Here is a 5578-nt window from a genome sequence, read left to right on the forward strand (position 1 = left end):
GACGTGAAATTATCGCTGTAAGTTTTTTTGAAAATTATCGAATTACCGTTTATTAATACCTTTTTTGCCCTATGGCGTTGCTATGGATGAGTGAAATAATCAGCGAAACATTCTTCACATCTTTCATAACATACTAACGAGCGAGTCAAAAAATATTCGTACCTCTAACGGTAAACTGTACTTTCTGTGGAATTGGCGTAAATTTGGCACTAACTTCATAGGTAAGTTATTACGTAAATAACAGACTTTGTTGATTGCGTCTCTTTCTGATACCGAGTATTGTTCTTTCTATTACCAGTCGCTGATTGCGCTCTTACACTTGCATCTTTAATTAAACAACATCGCTTTGTCACCGTACGTTAATTTGATCTGATTTGTTTAACTTTGTATCGTTTACGGTATACCAAAATGTTACTGCACTTAGCAATTTATTTTATAAAATTGACCGCGTGACTATTTTAATAGTTTATCGACTAAATTTGATATTTTTGTGATTGGTGTTAAATATTTTAATTTTATGCCTTGTTCGTCATGATTTAATTTTAATCTTCTGTTAAGTTTAATTGTAATTTTAAGTTATGACTGTGCTTATATTCCAAAGACGACACTGTGTTCAACTTCACCGAATTTAAAGCTGAAACCCCTCTGTTTCCCTTTTTCGAGCCCTCAGGATGGCTTAAATATAGTCGAAGCGTTGGCCCATGAGAAATAGTGTATATTTTTTGCCACCATCTGTTGACTGAAAAACCTACAGACGTAAATAGGCATATTTCACTGTAAAAAATAACATAAAGTAAACATGGGCTAAATGAATAGTTCGACTGTAAGTAGATCATTAGACCGTTTCGGAGCAGAGGGGAAACTCGATGGGAGAGACATTTAAGATGAATACTATCCGCAACTTTATATTTGATATAAAATGTGCTATTGACACCGCGATTTAAATGATTGATTTACAAAAATAGTAAAAATGTGTAAACTTTCTATTTCTCTTCTGGATTAATCTATGAGCGAAATTCGATAGAAAGGAAACATTAGAAGTGCATTGCAAATATCAGTACAAAGGATCTTACTGTGGTGATCTAGGTACCAATCTGATGTTCTGCGATAAATATGTGCTTAGTATATCGATGAAGCGAGCCGTACTCTCGCTAACAGTGTAACTCTTAAAGAGGTTGAATTTAGATTTAGCATTCTTTTTTTTTGTTTGGCAGCTTTTATTATGTTTTTTATGATGCATTTTTAATTTAAAAATGAGATAAGTAAAGATGGAACAAATCGAGCCTCAAAACCTCACCCATTTGTCTGACAGTAATTTTGGAAAAGTTTCAAATTAGCAACGGATTGTTTTGTACCCTTTTGCAGTAAATTCTTTCCGTTCCGATTTTTAATAATCAAATTATCTTAGAGGGACGGTTAAACTCACAGATTGGTGGCAATTTTCAGTTATAAAATTACTCGCCTAATAATCGATTAACAAAAACATTTTGGAATAGTWCGTTGGTGTTTTAGGTAGGTCTAAGTTTAAAGTTCCCATTTATATTCATATCATTGCCAAAAGCCTCACGATTTGGTAGAAACTGGTTTTGCCTATGGGCAACAGTATTGCGGACAAATGTAAACAAGCAAAATATTAGAAATTGTTTCGTAGGTGGACTACGCAATTTTACGAATCAAAAAGGAAAACAATTTCCATTTTACATAATTTAGGTAAGTAGACAGTAGGGAGTAGGACTCAGTAAAAATCCGATATAATTTCCTCCAAAAAAAGACTTATTGAAAGTTATGCCATTCCGTACGGGGTATAAAATAATACCAACATGAAGTGGTATCGCCAACACAATAGCGACCTCACTTTCATATCAGGGATTCAAGGAAATAATAATATATTCATACATTGATAAATTGAAATAAATGATAAAAGCAAATACAAGCAAAGAGCTTTTAGACAGCTATATCGAAACTAACCTTCATACTTGTATCTAGACCGTAAATTAAATATCGACCATGCTTTTCATAAAAACCGACCCCTGTACACCTATGGTAAAATTAATACTTGGATTAAGTGGCTTTTAAGTTTACTCTATCTTTCTTATCCTCTCCCAGGTTTACTCTATTCGTATCACTATTTACTTTTTTAACAACTTAACACGTTTGCAATTGTAATTTAATGGTGCTATTTTGTATAATAATTTAATTTTGAATTGCGCTTTTCTAAACCAGTTTTCTCAAAAGAGTGTCTTAGAATAGAATTAAACAGTACATTTTATTCAAATTATTACATGTAAAATTGCGTAAAGAGGAGCAGCAACATTCGGCCCTTGTTCTCCAATTACTTTCGCTCGTGAGAAATAAGGGAAATTGCATTTCAAACGATTTGATACAGCATACAAATTTTCGTTGATTTTAGCACTGTGCAATATTTTTACAGTGCAAACGTTTTTGCAAAAACCTAAGTTTTTAATATGAGACTGTAAAGCTCTGATGACATTAAACATGTTTGCACTATATAAGTTTAATTTATGTATTTTAAGGACACCTTTGGACCAGCTACAGAGTTTGCTAATGTGCCGTCCCAAGATGCATACTGCTGCTACGTTATGAAAGTTTTGACGTTGGCTTGGAGGAGGGCGTTTGGAGAACGAAAACGAACTCTAGAATGTTAAATACCTCACAAATTGTTGTTGGGTTTTTATATGTTCCATTTTGACAACTTCATAAATAGATCTTGTTGCACTATTGGCATTACTTTCTTTAGTTAACAGTTTTATTGAAACTCAACAGTACAACTTTGTAGACAAACTATCCATGCAACAGCCGAAATTTTATTTAAATCTATCAACATAGAATTTTGGATATATGGAATCGATACAAAAACTCTCAATGACTGTATAGACTAATGCAAACATACGACACAAAATTAGATTTTCTTTAAAGTTTCACTTGTTGACCTTTCGTAATGGTAAATATGAATATGTTTGCTGGTTTGAGAGGACGTCTCAAGAACAGCCATCTTTTATAATACTGTTTACTCATGAATGCACTACATAAAGTAAAAACATGTCGCGCAGTCAACCTAAATAAAAAATAACGACCAATCTTTTTAAACCTAATGCGTCTTGTCTGCTTTTGAAATGGGCGCTTTACAAAGAAAATACCTCCCGAATTTTACGTATTGGTTTGAGAACAGAAACAGTACAGACCGCAAATATGTTACTCTATTTGCCCGTTAGAATTTTTGCTTTGAGTGTAGGGGATTCAATTTTCCCAATCTCAAATACCATCGCAATATTAGAGTTATTTAAATCATAGTCGGACGATAAAAGGAAATTTGATTTAACTTTTTGAAAACACTGGTACCGTTACGTTCTTTAGTGATCATATTTTTGCAAGCTTGAAAACATTTAATAGCTATCTTATCCGATATAATATAATCACAAACTACGTTTCGCAAAGATTGTGCATTACTTTCACTGAACAAATTTAATTAATCGTTCAATTTACAAATTATTAGTTATGCTTTAATTTATTTAGTAAATCTCACTGGCAATAAATAGTCAGAATGTCTTCCTGATACCGTAAACTCTGCAGAATCAATTGAAACCTATTTTTCTGACTTTTATATCCATATAAATTTAAAGGCCCAAAGACACTAGAAAGAATCAAAAAGTTCGATGTTCGTCAAAAGGCATTTCTTAAAAATAACTTTGAGTAATATTGGCATGCACTCGGATGTATGTATCCCGCCTTCTTGTATTATATTCGTTATACAACTGGGGCATTGGATTTATCTTAACGGGATTTTGGGATTATAACAGCAAACAGAAACGCTGTTAATCAAACAAATGTTTAGCTGCAGAAAGCTGAGACCAGTTTAATGGCGGTGTTTTGCTGCTCTGAAGGAAAACACAAGAGCCAGTAATAGGGTTCCATTTTCAAAAGTTTTTCGTAATTCAAAATGTTTTCCCTGCCAAGTAAAACATTATATTAAAGAAGATTAAGATTAGCCTTAATTGCTTGAAAGATCGATTTAATTAAATAGAGACCTCCACTTATTTTGAGCGTTGAGTTTTCCAAAACGACTCTAATAGATTCTGATTCAATTTAAAATACGGGACAACGATCTTTAAGTCCTACACCTAATTATTTTTTCATAAATTAATCTCTGAAATGTTATTTTAAGTCGCTCGTATTCCCCCATTATCAACAGAATAATTAATTCCCTAAAGAAAATATAGCTTAGAGTATGAGGCATAAACATTTCAAAAGGTAAAACTCCTTGTACGAAAATTGTTGCCTGGGGCTTCAATAAGATAAAAGCGAAATATATAGTATTCAGGGCATCAAATACAAACCTTTTAGGAAAAGGAAACGGTGCTCGTGAGGGACTGAAATAATAGGCTTAAAATATTTCTGAAGTAATCTCCAGTATTCTTATTGAATAGCTAAAACTTGGTACGCTGTTATTTCCAGGATTAGAAACACTTTTTATTGCAGTGACGCGGGAAAGACGCCTCGAAAGTCATTTGTTCAGAGCAAAAAAGTTGTCAGGTCCTCAAGCTAATTGGTTAACATAAATAAGGCAATTATACTTGGAAAATGGTTCTTGTTTGTCACTTGATTCGCATTAATTTGGCTTCAATTGAGAATGGGGAAGAAAATGTTTGCAACATATGACATAAAAGTATTGCATGATCCTAAAAGAGAAGTTTTTATAAAACCTTGCATGTAATATATGTTCCAACCAGTTAATATTCAAAATAATAGCTTGATGGAAATACGTCTATAAGTCCATAATGGGATCGTTCCGGAGAAATTCCAATAAGCAAATGAAATGAAAGTTCAACATACAGGGTGATTCAAAATTGGCGTCATTCCTCTGGAGGTGTTGTCTGGCGCTGTTATAGGAGTACATAAAAAATAGTAAAATAAATTAATTGTTATTAAAAACTGAGAAATTTGCAAAAAACTATATCAGAAATACGGCAGCAATGTTCTTCTGGGTAATCTGCCTAATTAACATTGCGCAAATACCTGTGGCTTCGTAATTACTTAAAACTCCGGTAACCATGGAATTATACAGACTGACAATAAGATAGACAAGGATAAACAATTCAACAAGATTTGTTGATGAAATGTCAACCTGTTCTCATAACCTCGAAAATCGGTGTTTAAAAATAAACCATGCAACAGCAAACATTTGAATGGTTATTTCTAAACAAGCTAGTGCCTGTGTATTCTCCTTTTTATCCACTCTTATCAAGCAGCTTCTCGTATTCAGTTAATTAACTCCTGCTCCATGTGTATCTCATGGAGCTGTGTGTATCGTACAAACGTGGTACGAATGTAGCCCTTCCTCGGTATTTATTTGATGCTAGGGAAAGTGTCAGTTATTGTGCTCTGAGTGCCCCTGGAAGGTCCTGATTCGATTATGTCCAATACTTGTTCCTCTGTGCCTGGAACCTGAACATCTATTGCCGTCCACTATCTTCCTGGAACGACTCTCCTCGCCCTTTGTTGGCGTGAGTTCTTTCAGCTTCTGCTATGTTACTGTAGCATTTCCCCTGAACTAATCGCA

The 5578-nt window shown here is 33.7% G+C and overlaps 1 protein-coding gene and 1 long non-coding RNA gene across 3 annotated transcripts in view; both read left to right on the forward strand.

The window, feature by feature from the left end:
• LOC109538991 overlaps positions 1-5578 on the forward strand; it is a 133485-nt gene that overhangs the window by 29590 nt on the left and 98317 nt on the right. The window lies entirely within an intron of this gene.
• On the forward strand, positions 15-2739 carry LOC125502696. 2 transcript variants are annotated; one of them, XR_007280478.1, is made up of 3 exons: positions 15-221; positions 1652-1710; positions 2535-2739. It is a non-coding gene; the product is annotated as an uncharacterized LOC125502696 (long non-coding RNA). The 2 variants fall into 2 exon arrangements; XR_007280477.1 differs by lacking the exon at positions 1652-1710.

This window comes from Dendroctonus ponderosae, unplaced genomic scaffold, assembly GCF_020466585.1.
Source record: "Dendroctonus ponderosae isolate FM_Combo_2020 unplaced genomic scaffold, Dpon_F_20191213v2 Dpon_F_20191213_1, whole genome shotgun sequence".
NCBI lineage: Eukaryota > Metazoa > Arthropoda > Insecta > Coleoptera > Curculionidae > Dendroctonus > Dendroctonus ponderosae.